At 38.7% G+C, this 15,106-nt stretch overlaps 2 protein-coding genes across 4 annotated transcripts in view; one reads left to right on the forward strand and one right to left on the reverse strand.

Annotated features, from left to right (window-relative positions):
* GRM3 (glutamate metabotropic receptor 3) overlaps positions 1–15,106 on the forward strand; it is a 104,540-nt gene that overhangs the window by 38,735 nt on the left and 50,699 nt on the right. The gene's annotated exons all lie outside the window — the stretch shown is intronic.
* Positions 1–15,106, reverse strand: part of ELAPOR2 (endosome-lysosome associated apoptosis and autophagy regulator family member 2) — a 290,466-nt gene that overhangs the window by 29,031 nt on the left and 246,329 nt on the right. Inside the window, exon 23 of the transcript XR_011074820.1 lies at positions 1,992–2,067. The gene's annotated coding sequence lies outside the window, so the exon portion shown is untranslated. The remainder of the gene's footprint in view (positions 1–1,991; positions 2,068–15,106) is intronic.

Genomic DNA, 15,106 nt, shown 5'->3' on the forward strand with positions numbered 1-15,106 from the left:
TGCACAGGCTCATTCCTTTTTACCATGTCTCAAGCCACAGTGTGGCAAGGATTTTAGTTTCTTGTCCCTCATGTTTGATGGCCCATCACAAGAGCTCACTCAGTCAAGAAGCTAAAAATGGGGGCTTCCCTGGTGGCGCAGTGGTTGAGAATCTGCCTGCCAATGCAGGGCACACGGGTTCGAGCCCTGGTCTGGGAAGATCCCACATGCCGCGAAGCAACTGGGCCCGTGAGCCACAATTACTGAGCCTGCGCGTCTGGAGCCTGTGCTCCGCAACAAGAGAGGCCGCGACAGTGAGAGGCCCGCGCATCGCGATGAAGAGTGGCCCCCACTTGCCGCAACTGGAGAAAGCCCTCGCACAGAAACGAAGACCCAACACAGCCATAAATAAATAAATAAATAAATTTAAAAAAATAAATGTGATTTGAATAAAATATAAAATCTGGTTTAAAAAAAAAAAAGAAGCTAAAAATGAAGACTTTGCCAAAAATTCAGAATCCTAAAATCCTAATAATAGTTGTTAAGATGTATGTCATTTAACACTATTATTTTTAAAACACTTTTAAACACACTATAACTAGATCCTTTGAACTAGGTTGAGTAGATGTTATTATTTATGATTTTATAGGTGAGAAAATGGAGGATGGGAGAGATGAAGTCTCTCACCCAAGGTCAAAGAAAAAGAACCCCTCCTGGATTAGAATTCATGTCCTTTGATCATTATTCAGTGATATGTCCCCTCAACTTCCAAGGTAAAGGCAATATAACAAAGCGGGAAAAAAAATGTGACTGGAGGCAAAACCAGCCTGTTTATGTTTGTTGTTGGAGAATCTCTAGAGATTATTATGAGCACTAATCCAAGCAAGAGACTCTAAATCCACCAAGTTCATATTCATTCTGGATGTACCACTGCATGGCTCTGTGACTTGAGGCAAATCCCATAGCCACTCCAGGACTCATCTGTTAATATTTTAGAAACACTACAGATGTATTAAATGCTAAATAGAACTAGCAGATATATGGCATTTTTGTCCTTGACCTTTCATATGAGTAAGGTGTTCCTGTATCTGGGAGGATTAAAAGTTGGGGTTGTAGTTAAAGAGGATGGCAATCCACATTCCACTCACACTGGGAAGACTTCCTGAAGGAAGTGGACTTCAAAAAACCAGGTCAGTTTCATGTAGTCATTCAATATTAATTGCTGACCTTCTGTACATCAGTCCCAGCTCTAGACGCTAGGAATCAAGCAATGAAACCTAACAAAAGCCCTACCCTTGTAGAGCTGATGTTCCATGAATAAGCTAGCAAATATACAGCATGTCACATGGAGGAAAATCAAGCAAGGCTAGGGGACTATGGAATCCCAGGTGTGTGTGGGGGTAGTTGCTGTTTTATATAAGGTGGTCAGGGGAAACTTCACATATGACCTGGAAGCAAGGGAGCAAGCCATGTGGACACACGGGGGAGAGCATTCCCAGGAAGCAAATAACAAAGCCTGAGGCGAGAGTCTGCTTGAAGTATTCAAAGAAGGCAAGGAAGCTGGGGTGGCTGGATGGAGTTAGCACAGAAGAGACAGAGGAGGTGAGGTCAGAGAGGCAGCGGGGTCCAGATTCTGGAGGACCTTTTAAGGATTTTGGCTTTTACTCTGAGTTAGATTAGAAGCCATCAGAAGGCTCTGAGAGAGGTGACAGGAGCCACAGAGAAGATTTAGAAGAGGGCACATTTTAAAATTATGATTACCCATCAGAAAAGCTAATAAAGAAACTTAAAGAGGCCTGTCAAGGTTGGCATCCTAATACCTACCTTCTATAAATTTGGAAGATTCTAAGACATTTTAATTTCACAAGAGTAAACCTTTTCTTAAAATCTTCAAAGTACTCAACTAGAACCAGAATCCATTCTATTGTACGCTACCAACAAAGCACAGATGAATTTACTTTTCATATTGTGATTTTTATACTCCAGACTCAAAACTGGACAAAAGTACTTACCCAAATAACAATGTGGTTCTATAGAAATTTGTGCTCTCTCCAACCAGACTTCCTACCATACAACTGTTGATCATATCTACAAAAAGAAAAAAATCACAGAGCAATGCTTGCTTAGCCCTGAATGTCATGGTGATAAGAGGATATTCTTTTCTCTGCAAACCTGTCTTCCCCACAGCACAAGGTCCCTACTCCAACTGTGTGACTTGAGTCAATCCTCAAATTGTTCTGGCCTCTTGCACTTCCTGTGCATAATAGTGATAGTAAGGTGGCCTACTTCTGTCCCCATAATATTTATTATTAATGATAGAACCATCATAAAATGTTATGGGCTTCATTGATCAAAGTATTAAGTCATTTCTACTACAATTATTGAATCACCTTTCTTATGTCAGACACCGGAAAGGGGACAAATAAAAAGATGTGATTACTACCCTTGAACAACCACTAATCAGCTGCAAGAGGCAAGCATATATCTTGAAACATAACGTGAAGGCAGGATGCAGTAAAGGCTGTAAGTATTAAGGCAATAAAATCACTTGTTTGGTACTTTACATTTTAAAAACATACTTGTACATATAGTATCTCATTTGATTTGTATACCGTTTGCAAATAAACTGTGCTTATTAAACACAGTTGAAGGTAATGCAAATTTCAACTGGGGATTGAGAAAAGAGCAGGATTAGCTCAAGAAAGCCCTCTCAAGAGGAACTTGAAGAGTAAGACATTTTAAAATTGGGTAAGTATTTGCACAAGTGTAATATGTAAGACACCTTAAAAATCCCCAAGCTAAAGCCAGTGCCTTCTCACCCAAGGATGGAATCTCTTGCTCTTTGGTTTGTGATGACCTTGGATTTTCTATTCTGGGGAAAACTACATAGACTATGGCCTGTGATGGTTTATTCAGTCTCACTCCTTGTCAAAAGGTCAAGATACTAGAAACTTCTGCTCAATATCTCTTAAGAAAAAAATACCGAAACTCACTATATGATTGTGGTCATCATCAACATTCAGGAACCTAGCAAGCACAAACTTTGCTTTCAAGAGCAAGATTGGTATAAAGTGAAATTTCAAAAATGACATTCTGCTAGAAATTTATAAATACTGCTTTCATCATGAAGAAAAACATTGTTGATGTATCTTGTGTCATCAAGAGCTTCATATTCTGGTTCTGCTTCACTGAGAATGCCAAGGTAATCTTGCTTGGTTCCTCCAAATTGGAAGCTACTTCACATAATGTGTTGACTGAAAATATTCCCTCTGTAAGTTTGGGAATGTCTTCTTTCCTGAAGCCAATTTTTGCTTAATAACTTTGTCTAGAAGGTAACCCTAATTGAAGGTTAACTGCATATAACCAAGCATTGTGATATAAATGAAATACACTGAACAGAGAATCAGGAGATGTGAGGTCTGCCCCAAGTTGTGACATTAACCAGCCCTGAGGTCTTGAAGCAAGTTGTCCAAGCTCTCTGGTCCTCAGTTATGTCATATATCAAATAAAAGAATCTTTCTTGAAAAGAACCTTCTTTTTTTAAAGAAAATTTTAATTAAAACCCTCATTTCGGGCTTCCCTCGTGGCACAGTGGTTAAGAATCCGCCTGCCAATCAATGCAGGAGACACGGGTTCGAGCCCTGGTCTGGGAAGATCCCACATGCCGCGGAGCAACTAGGCCCGTGAGCCACAATTACTGAGCCTGCGCATCTGGAGTCTGTGCTCCGCAGCAAGAGAGGCCCTGATAGTGAGAGGCCCGCGCACCGCGATGAAGAGTGGCCCCCACTTGCCGCAACTGGAGAAAGCCCTTGCACAGAAACGAAGACCCAGCACAGCCAGAAATATAAAAATAAAAAAAAAAAATAAAAAAACAAAAAAACCCTCATTTCTCTCCCTCTCTCTCTCTCTCTCTCTCACACACACACACACACACACACAGATACATCACACACAAATACACCCACTGGAATAAGTTCTCATCTTTTTTTCACAAAATCACCACAGAATAGTTTCTTTATCTTTTAGTACCACTGAAACAATGGATCATTTTCCCCACTTCATCAAAATTTCATCTAGTCAATACTGTTTCTCATCCTGTGGGAGCATCTTTAATCGACCCTGGCCAGTATGTCATTTTTCCTGTTTGTTTGGAGTTCAAAATAAAATTGCCCAGAATATCCATTTTCATGTGAATTTCACCATAAGGGAAACAGCAGGTAAGAAGTAGAGAAGGCAGACCAGGAATTGACAGCAACTCATTTCAACCATAAATTTTTGTTTATAGCACAGGAGGTGCCATCTGATTGCTTTATAAGCCATCATTAGAGTAAACGTTCATGGTCAGGGGCAACAATAAATTTACTGAAAAGCTGGAAAAAAAAAAAACATGTAGCTTTATGTCTTCAAATTTTTTTCAGATTGCTAAAATAAAGAATCAACTTTTGAACTTTAAGACATTTTTAGCTTGTCCTAAAAGAACAAATAAAAGCAACTAAATCATTCTATGAACCATTTTTTGTTTCTCTAGCCTAGGTATTTGATTTTCCCTTCCTGCATGGTCCCCACTTTCCAGGAAGTGTCATCTCCAGAGACTGCTGAAGGTAGATTAGTGAGAGAGATTCAGCAGTTTGGATGATACTCTTCTACCTACCTGATGCCTCCATGGCAAATAGGCGGCAAAATAGGCAAAAACTCTGAACGATGTTCTTGATGCTACCTCACATCCATCTGATCTCACATGCTGAGAGGCTTCCAGAGAACTCGCATTGAGCGAATTCTTTTAGCAAAATGGGATGGAACCTTCGAGATTACTCAAAGTTTTCAAGCTCTTTTAAAAAATTCACCTATTTCTTAAACAGTATTATACTAAGAAATACAATATTGAGGACAGATAAAAGTGGAGTCACTTTTACTGAATTCAGAAAGCACTAGGAACCCTGACACCCATCTGATAGCCTGCTTCCTGTCTCTTCCTTCTCCTCAGTTCATTGTACTCATTTGCTAGACGAGGAAACCAGAGACATATTTCAATCAATAATAGAAAGTTTGTATAATAAATATATATTCCATTGATACATTATATAATATGGGACATATATAATAGGAGCTTCCCTACTTACAGATTTTAAACTTCTTAATTTTTATTCAGATTAGCAAAGTTATGATCTGGAATAAAAATTCTACCCACTCTATCACCATCAAATGAGGGCATGAGCAATTGCACGTGGCCATCATGTCTACAACCACTGCACTTTGTTACTTTGAAGTGTTTTTATGAAAAGCGTTTACCCCATTTTGAAAGGTTAAAAGTAGCAAGAATGTTAACAGCTAGTAAGGAGATATATTTGATTGTAAGAGAAAAGAGGTGTGAGATCATATTTTTAAGTGTTGAGAAAAGTGACCAATTTTGCAACGCACATATGAGATCAAGCATCGCTGATCAAGTTCTGCTGATTCTCACAGACAGCATGACTCAGAACGTGGGGAAGCCCACGTCCTTGTGCTGATGCAGTTGTGCATCAAGAGACAAGGAGAAGCAATCGACCAAAGAGGGGAAATTTTGGACTGCGGGATTACAGAATTGGTAATTTATCTCTGATGCCTATTAACCTTGTGATGATTCGTGAAAAAGATGTTAAGATTCCGATCAAGAACTGAAAACTGACTCTTCATAAAAGCATTGCTGTTGAAACTTCTGTCCCAAGCCACAGATGGTTCATTGGTTTCAAATGAAACCCATGTGAATCTAAACAGAATCGAAGTGAGCATTCAAGTTGTGAGGGAGAATAGAGCTGCTGAGAAGATACTCAGAGCACTGGCAGGGAACATCAAGGGTAATCCCGTCCCAGCAGATTTTTGATGCAGAAAAATCGGTCTATTTGGGAAGAGAATAATATGCCCATTTTACCACTTCATATGTTTAGTAAAAATGATGGGACTGTAGGTATAAACTCCCCTCAGTCACTTTGGACTTAGGATCAAAGGATTTATGGACAGCTTTTGGGAGTCTAGTTATATTACAGAGACTATAATATTCATATATCTCATATTATAGAGAACCAGTTTGCTCTATACAATGAAAAACTAAATTTCTGAGTAACACTAAAACCCCCTTATCTTGAATGATTTGGTCTAGCTGAAGGGCACTAAAATTTTTATTTTCCTTTGGAGATACAATTTGGTTCACAGAATGAAGTCTAATCACAGTGGCCCTCATTATTATCAGAACTTCTTGAGTTATTTCCAAGTTCTGAGATTATTTTCATTTTTTCCCCTAATTTAAAAATACAACATAAAAATAAATTGTATTGTGTTTCAAGTCATAAAAATGTCTACTCATCTGCTAAATGTGCAAAATTCTCCCCATAAAGCTAATTAACTAGATAAAAGGTCCATATCAGGCTTGAAGCAGTTCCTGTCTCTAAGGGCCTAACTCAGTAATTAATTATGTTTCTGAGAGTCTCTGAAAACACTTTTCCAGCTTCCTGGGTCTTTAGAAATGAAACATCTTGGGATTCATTGAAAATATCTTAATCTCTCAATCTGCTTAGAGTCCAGCAAGTTCCTACAAGGAAACGGAGCTAAATGTGAGTCCTTTATAGCCTCATCATTTAACTAGTTACTTACCTCAGGGTTCAGGTAACACCAATTGAATTTTTAATCAACCTCATTTTTCAAGCATTGTTAACATTCAAGTGGCCATTCATTTGGGGTCAGCTTAGCATATTGGCTTGGTTGAAATCAAAGATATTAATAAAGCATGAGTTAAGCACTGAAAGTGCAGAACAAATAAACAGATGTGCTGTTATTTAATAGGCCACATCTTGGTCCCTATTAAAGTCCCAAATGTTAGGTAGGATGTGTATGGACATGTCCTACTGGCCAAGACTCTGGCAGCACTGCCTGCCATACCATCATGTTAACTTCATTCCTCTACTGAGGAAAATACTTTGGCAATTGAAGACCTCCCAAGAGATATGGCACTTTATCAGCTAGAACCCTAGTTGTGCGTGAGCTGCTGAGAACAAGATCCTGAAGGAATGTACATGGAGAGGGGATCTAAAGGAATTGGTACCCAGGAGGGAGGAGAAAGGCGAGGATCACCTTCCCCACTGAATCATTTTGTCTAGCCCTCTACTTTGGGCTTCCCCCCAAATCCAGACCAGATGGCTTTTTAAAGCTCCTCAGGGGAAAGTAGACTATAAACCATCTAAGCATAATCAAAAGATGTGCACAAATGACAGTGATTCTTTATAAAGCCCATGCATGCCTAGGAGTTAGCACCTCAAATTATATGGCTGTGTCACTGTCACAGTCTGAGTGTCCTCGCCCCCTCTATATTGTCTCCAGATCTGAAAAGCTTTCAAGTTATTCTTAAAGAAACAAGAGTAATATAAACTTCAAAAAACAACTAGTAGAGGATGGGGTAGATAATATCAGAAGATATACAGCTTCTTGAAGATATAAAGCTACTCTCCAAAGACTACTTGAAATGAAATGTTCTTCCCTTTCCCTGGGCATTTCATAGTGTCACCCTAACAAAGCTGAAGAGAGTTGGAATTTTTAATTACAGGCTCCCCTGCTATGTTTACCAAACAGCTAGTAGCCCTGAGGGTAGAGTTAGGCTGTTTAAAGTCATGTTTTAATCTCCTTTGTAATTGCAATTCGATCGCTGGTGTAAATTACCTAGTAGGCTTGCCACCTTCGGTGCCAGCCATTTCCCAGAGTGCATAATTTTGAATTAAAAGGCTGATATCCATCCAAAAGCTTCCCAGAATGTTTCATGGGCTCAGTGAATTATGCATTAAACAGAATTCTTTAAAAAGAAGGCAAGAGGTTCCTTTGATGTCAGCTGGGCTTTTTCATCATATTATGGACTATTAATTTCTAGACTCTCTTAGAGGTCGTTTCTTGAAATCTATGTTCAATTTAGGACTTATTACTGATCTTTCTCTAACCTTTATATTTTATTTTAACAGCATCATACATCAGCCTGAATATGGCAGGTTCTGGCAGAAACCTGGTGGTTAACTTCCTTGGCGGGGGGCTTCGGGGGAGGAGGGAGAAAATGACAACTTGCTGCAAACGCACCATCTGCTGGACAAAACGTGTATATCCTTTTAGGAACTTGCGTGCAGTTAGGAAAATGCTTTAGAAGCCTTATATAGGATAAGACCAATTAGGGAGATGAGATGTATATGGGGGATCATCTGTGGGACATCCCTCAGTTGTATTCAAATGCCAATGGCCTCCTTTGATGATTTTTTTAACACCCCGTAAGAGATAACCATTAGTTGGTATGTTTGAATTTGAGCTATATTCCCTATTCAAATGTAACACTACAGGTTGTAATAAGCAAAATTAACCCTAAGAAAATAAACAGGACCTCCCTTATGCAAAAGGATATAAGGGCAGTCAAGTTTCCACCATCACGTGCAAATGCAGATTCTGGGGAAATTATTTATGTTTTACAGAATTCCATATTACTATTCTTCTCTTTTTCCATACACGAAGCACTCTGAAATTTGTCAAGAGCTGTGCTTTTCTACACCCTTATAAGTTGGGTGAATATACACTTTATCGTTCAACACAGACACTTCTGAGAGTGAAAGAGAGCGCTGTGAATAATTACAGCAGAACAACGTGCATAAACTGGGACTGTCCTGGGCTAGTTCATAATAAAATGTCTCTCTAGTCAGAGGTGACCCGATCTCCTCACAAACAGAAACCAACTCTCAGTCTCTATCTACTGCCAACTTATGTTAGAGAAGAACAAAAATTAAAAGTTGAAATGATCCAGCACAGTGAAAAGGTTCCAGACTGAGGCAGTGAGAAGAAAAACTTGGGTTTTCATCACAAGTAGGTTCAGCATTGAAATTTTTTGATTCTGTTTTTCATGCATTAATTCATCCATGGCTAAATACCATGGGAAAGGCCAGATAAAGTTTCATGAGAACCTAGAAGGGATTTAAGTCCTTTCTAGCTGAATAGATACACTATCTCATGGAGGATGCAGAATTTTGAAGTGAGCTTTGAAAGACAAGCAGGATTTGGGGAGTGGGCACTCCAGTAAAGACAGCAGCTTTCAATAAGTAATGGGGCAAATCAAGAAAAGTATAGTGCTTCCCCATCACCTCATTAATACTGCTTTTCCACAAACATTTCTTGAAGCTTACTAAGTATCAAACACTCTTGGACACACTGATGGATAAAACAGACATCGATTCTTACCTTCAAGAATACACAGGCTGGTAAGCAGTAGGATTTGAACGTATCTATTTCAGAGGCCATTTCTGAATTAGAGATAAATTTGGGAATCATCGGCATATTTAAACTGACAGGAAACAGATATGACGGCTTAGGGAAAAAAATGTAGAGGAAAGAGGAAAAGGCACAGAACCAAACCAGACTTACTCTAATACTGAGAAATAGGATGAAGAAATTCTTGAAGGAACAACAAAAACAAAAAATTAGCTGGTATGGTAACAATAAAAAAAAAAAGATTAAAAGGATCATACACCATGATCAAGTGGGGTTTATCCCAGGAAATGCAAGGATTCTTCAATATACATAAATCAATCAATGTGATACACCATATTAACAAATTGAAGGAGAAAAACCATATGATCATCTCAATAGATGCAGAAAAAGCTTTTGACAAAATTCAACACCCATTTATGATAAAAACCCTCCAGAATATAGGCACAGAGAGAACTTACCTCAACATACTAAAGGCCATATATGACAAACCCACAGTCAACATCGTTCTCAATGGTGAAAAACTGAAGCCATTTCCTCTAAGATCAGGAACAAGACAAGGTTGCCCACTCTCACCACTATTATTCAACATAGTTTTGGAAGACCTAGCCACGGCAATCAGAGAAGAAAAAGAAATAAAAGGAATCCAAATTGGAAAAGAAGAAGTAAAGCTGTCACTGTTTGCAGATGACATGATACTATACATAGAGAATCCTAAAGATGCTACCAGAAAACTACTAGAGCTGATGAATAAATTTGGTAAAGTAGCAGGATACAAAATTAATGCACAGAAATCTCTTGCATTCCTATACACTAATGATGAAAAATCTGAAAGAGAAATTAAGGAAACACTCTCATTTACCATTGCAACAAAAAGAATAAAATACCTAGGAATAAACCTACCTAAGGAGACAAAAGACGTGTATGCAGAAAACTATAAGACACTGAGGAAAGAAATTAAAGATGATACAAACAGATGGAGAGATATACCATGTTCTTGGATTGGAAGAATCAACATTGTGAAAATGACTATACTACAGATTCAACGCAATCCCTATCAAACTACCAATGGCATTTTTCACAGAACTAGAACAAGAAGTTTCACAATTTGTATGGAAACACAAAAGACCCCGAATAGCCAAAGCAATCTTGAGAAAGAAAAACGGAGCTGGAGGAATCAGGCTCCTGCACTTCAGACTATACTACAAAATTACAGTAATCAAGACAATATGGTACTGGCACAAAAACAGAAATATAGATCAATGGAACAGTAGAGAAATCCCAGAGATAAACCCACACACATATGGTCACCTTATTTTTGATAAGGATGCAAGAATATACAAGGGAGAAAAGACAGCCTCTTCAATAAGTGGTGCTGGGAAGACTGGACAGCTACCTGTAAAAGAATGAAATTAGAACACTCCCTAACACCATACACAATAATAAACTGAAAATGGATTAAAGTCCTAAATGTAAGGCCAGACACTATAAAGCTCTTAGAGGAAAATATAGGCAGAACACTCTATGACATAAATCACAGCAAGATCCTTTTTGACCCACCTCCTAGAGAAATGGAAATAAAAACAAAAATAAAGAAATGGGACTTAGTGAAACTTAAAAGCTTTTGCACAGCAAAGGAAACCATAAACAAGATGAAAAGACAACCCTCAGAATGGGAGAAAATATTTGCAAATGAAGCAACTGACAAAGGATTAATCTCCAAAATATACAGTCAGCTCATGCAGCTCAATATCAAAAAAACAAACAACCCAATCCAAAAATGGGCAGAAGACCTAAATAGACATTTCTCCAAAGAAGACATACAGATTGACAACAAACACATGAAAGGATGCTCAACATCACTAATCATTAGAGAAATGCAAATCAAAACTACAATGAGGTATCACCTCACACTGGTCAGAATGGCCATCATCAAAAAATCTACAAACAATAAATGCTGGAGAGGGTGTGGAGAAAAGGGAACCCTCTTGCACTGTTGGTGTGAATGTAAATTGATACAGCCACTATGGAGAACAGTATGGAGGTTCCTTTAAAAACTAAAAACAGAAGTACCATATGACCCAGCAATCCCACTACTGGGCATATACCCTGAGAAAACCATAATTCAAAAAGAGTCATGTACCACAATGTTCATTGCAGCTCTATTTACAATGGCCAGGACATGGAAGCAACCTAAGTGTCCATCGACAGATGAATGGATAAAGAAGATGTGGCACATATATACAATGGAGTATTACTCAGCCATAAAAAGAAACAAAATTGAGTTATTTGTAGTGAGGTAGATGGACCTAGAGTCTGTCATACAGAGTGAAGTAAGTCAGAAAGAGAAAAACAAATACTGTATGCTAACACATATATATGGAATCTAAAAAAAAAAAAAAAGGTTCTGAAGAACCTAGGGGCAGGACAGGAATAAAGACACAGACGTAGAGAATGGACTTGAGCACACGGGGAGGGGGAAGGGTAAGCTGGGATGAAGTGAGAGAGTGGCATGGACTTATATATACTACCAAATGTAAAATAGATAGGTAGTAGGAAGCAGCCACATAGCACAGGGAGATCAGCTTGGTGCTTTGTGTCCATCTAGAGAGGTGGGATAGGGAGGGTGGGAGGGAGATGCAAGAAAGAGGGGATATGGGGATATATGTATTTGTCGAGCTGATTCACTTTGTTATAAAGCAGAAACTAACACACCATTGTAAAGCAATTATACTCCAATAAAGATGTTAAAAAACAAACAAAAACAAAAAACAAAAAGAAAAAATATCTCATTCTTCTCTCCAATTTGGGAATGTAGGTAGAGCTCAGAAGAAATGAAGCTTGTCAAGGTGTAGATCAGATGTAGCTTTAAGCTTCCTCCTTATCCAATAATTATCACAATAATTTTAAACTTATGAATACCTTTCTCCAAGGAACCCTAAATGCTCTGTGTGTCCCTTCTAATGTATTTCCCTAGGGCTGCTATTAAATTATAAAATGATACATTATTGAAAATTGAGCAAAAACACTATTACCATCTATGCTATATTCAGTGTTAGATTTCCCATGGGGAAATACTCAGTTCTACCTTTTCACTTTCAGTGAGGCAAATCAAAGCAGAGCTACAATTCCAATCTTATTTATGAATATAAAATTACCTCAAAATGTAGCTCAGTCATTCTCCCCAACTCCCTCCTGTATGGTATAACCTGTCATGCTGTCCATCATTTTTTAATGAATCTTATTCAATGAGCTGTTTGGGGCCTGCTTCTGATTTCTTTTTATGTTAACCTTTACAGAAAATTTAAAGTATAACTTGGGCTGGAGGTCAGTGCAAGGAACAGCAAGTATTTCTCAGATTTCCTCAGCCTATTCAGAGTTCAGCTGTTGTCTTCTTAGGCTTCGGTGTTCATTTGTCCACTCAGTAAATATTTAATAAGCATCCAGTACATGTTAGGCCCGGTACCTACATACTGAGGCTAGAAAGGTGTCAATGTCCACCCTCAAGAAAGTTAGAATCTTTTGGAGAATACACATGAGTAAAGAGGTGACTACAATACAGTGTGATAAATCTACCCTACTTTGGACACAATTAACCTTTCACTTCCTTATTCATTCCTCTTTGGGCTTCTATGGCTTCTATTTCTTTTCACAACACTATTCTTCTATGACTTCCATGATTCCATACCCTCTTTGTCTTTCTCCTTCCTCTTTGGCCCTTCTCTCTCAGTCTCCTTGGCAGGCTTCCTCTCCTCATCCTGTGTCCAGACTCTAAATACTGGGACGCCCAAAAGCTCCATCCTACCAATCCTCTCTGTATAGTTATCAAATCCCTAACATTGAACATCATCCACGTAATAATGATTCACAAATGAATTTTCTCCATCCCTGACCTTTCTGCTGGCATATAGAATTGTAAATTTAATGACTTCTTTGACATCTCATCTTGGATAGCCAAAAAATATCTCAAGTTTAGCATATCCAACTCAAAGGTCTTTATTTTCACCACTCCTCCCTGCACCAAAGCACACAAACACACACACACACACACAACCACTCCTTTACCAATTTCAGTTAATGGTACCATCATCTGTTTATTTAAATAAAATTTTATAGCCAATCAAAGATTGACTCTCTTTTCCTCATTCCCAATGTTCAGTTCATGGCGCTACTTCAAAAGATATTTCCTAAATCTGACCACTTCTTACTGTCTGTACTCCTCTTCCAAGCCATCCATCTTCATCTCTTGCTTTGATCCCTGAAACTAGAGCGTAATGGTTTTCCTTGTCTACATTTTTATGCTCTTAGAGTTCATTCTCCACATAGTAGCCAGAGTGAGCTGTTAAAAATGTACATCTAATCAGAATATCCTCTGAACACTTTTCATTGATGATAGAATAAAATCTAAATACATTACCAGGGTCCATAACCCCTATAGGATCCAGTCCCCTGCCTGCCATGCCAACTTCATATCTTGCACCACTTTCTTCTTATTCTCTATGCATGAACCACACTGGCTTTCTTTTGTCCATCAAACACTCCAAGTGTGTTCCAACCTTAGAAACTGTATTTTCGGCTCCTTCAATCTAGAATATTCTTCCTCCAGAGCCTTGAATGTCTAACTCCTTCCTGTCTTCAAGCTCAACTCAAATATTACTTCCCTCAAGAATCCTCCCAACCATCATGACCCATCATTCTCTATTTCATTACCTTGCTTGACTTTTTGTCATAGCACTTACTGATCACAATTTGAAGTTAGAGTATGTGTTTATTTGTTTGTTTGTAACCCACTAGGATAAGCTCCATGGACGCAAGGATCGTAGGCATGTTGTTCACACATTTAGCCTTAGCATCTGCTGGGTGCTAGACAAATACATGAATCAGTTCAAGTTAGAATCACATACTATGAGGATATAAAGGAGTGTCACATATCCTAATTTGGGGGGGACAGCAAAAAATAATACATGTCTTGAGACAGAAATAAGGATTAGTAAGAGAGAGTCAGGTAAAGAAAATTACATGTGCAAAGGAAAAAAGGCAAGAACGTGGAACTTTCAGGGAGTGGAAAACGATTCGGTACTCACAGAGCACAGAGCTTGAGAAGGATGGTCTGGGACAGAAGTAGTGGGGACACACGTCGGGGAGAAGGAAGGAGGGGGATGGAACAGTTAAGCATCTGTTAGAGAAGTAAAAGGATCGCATTGTCAAAGGCATTGAGTCTCCTGTTGAGGAGTTTGAACTATTTTTCATGAAGGCAAAAGCCCATTGAAAGGTTTGGATCAAGAGGGGACCTAGCAAATATGGTTTTAGGAAGACTGTTCTTGCCACAGTGTGGAGAATGGATTGGGGTGGCGAAGGGGTGGAGGTGGTCTCAACTAAAGTGTGGAAAGTCACTTACTAGGTTGAAAAGTCTCTTTCCCTGGAAGTCCATAAATGTAGTCCTTCTGAGCTACTTTAGTAAATGGAACAGTAATGGAACCCACCTCACAGGGTTGCTCCTAGAAGTCAAAGAATTAATGCGTGTGAATCAGGGAAGATGGAGAGAATTCAGGGTGTTTTAAAGTTTCTCAACCTCTCCCTTCACCCTAATTAAAAAGATGCAATTTTTTAATTGCTCACAATTAAAACTCACAAATATGGTCTCAAAAGTTATTAAGCAATGAGAAGCTCAAAGCAATAACACTAAATCTATCCAGAAGACATTTATACCACAAAAGCAACTATCTGGTATGCAGCCTTGAGCCAGGAAGGGAATTTGGATCTACTGAAGTAGACCATGCACTACACACACACACACACACAACACACACACACACACACAACACACACACACAACACACACACACACACACAACACACACACAACACA

Source organism: Eschrichtius robustus, chromosome 8 (genome assembly GCF_028021215.1).
Source record: "Eschrichtius robustus isolate mEscRob2 chromosome 8, mEscRob2.pri, whole genome shotgun sequence".
Lineage (NCBI taxonomy): Eukaryota > Metazoa > Chordata > Mammalia > Artiodactyla > Eschrichtiidae > Eschrichtius > Eschrichtius robustus.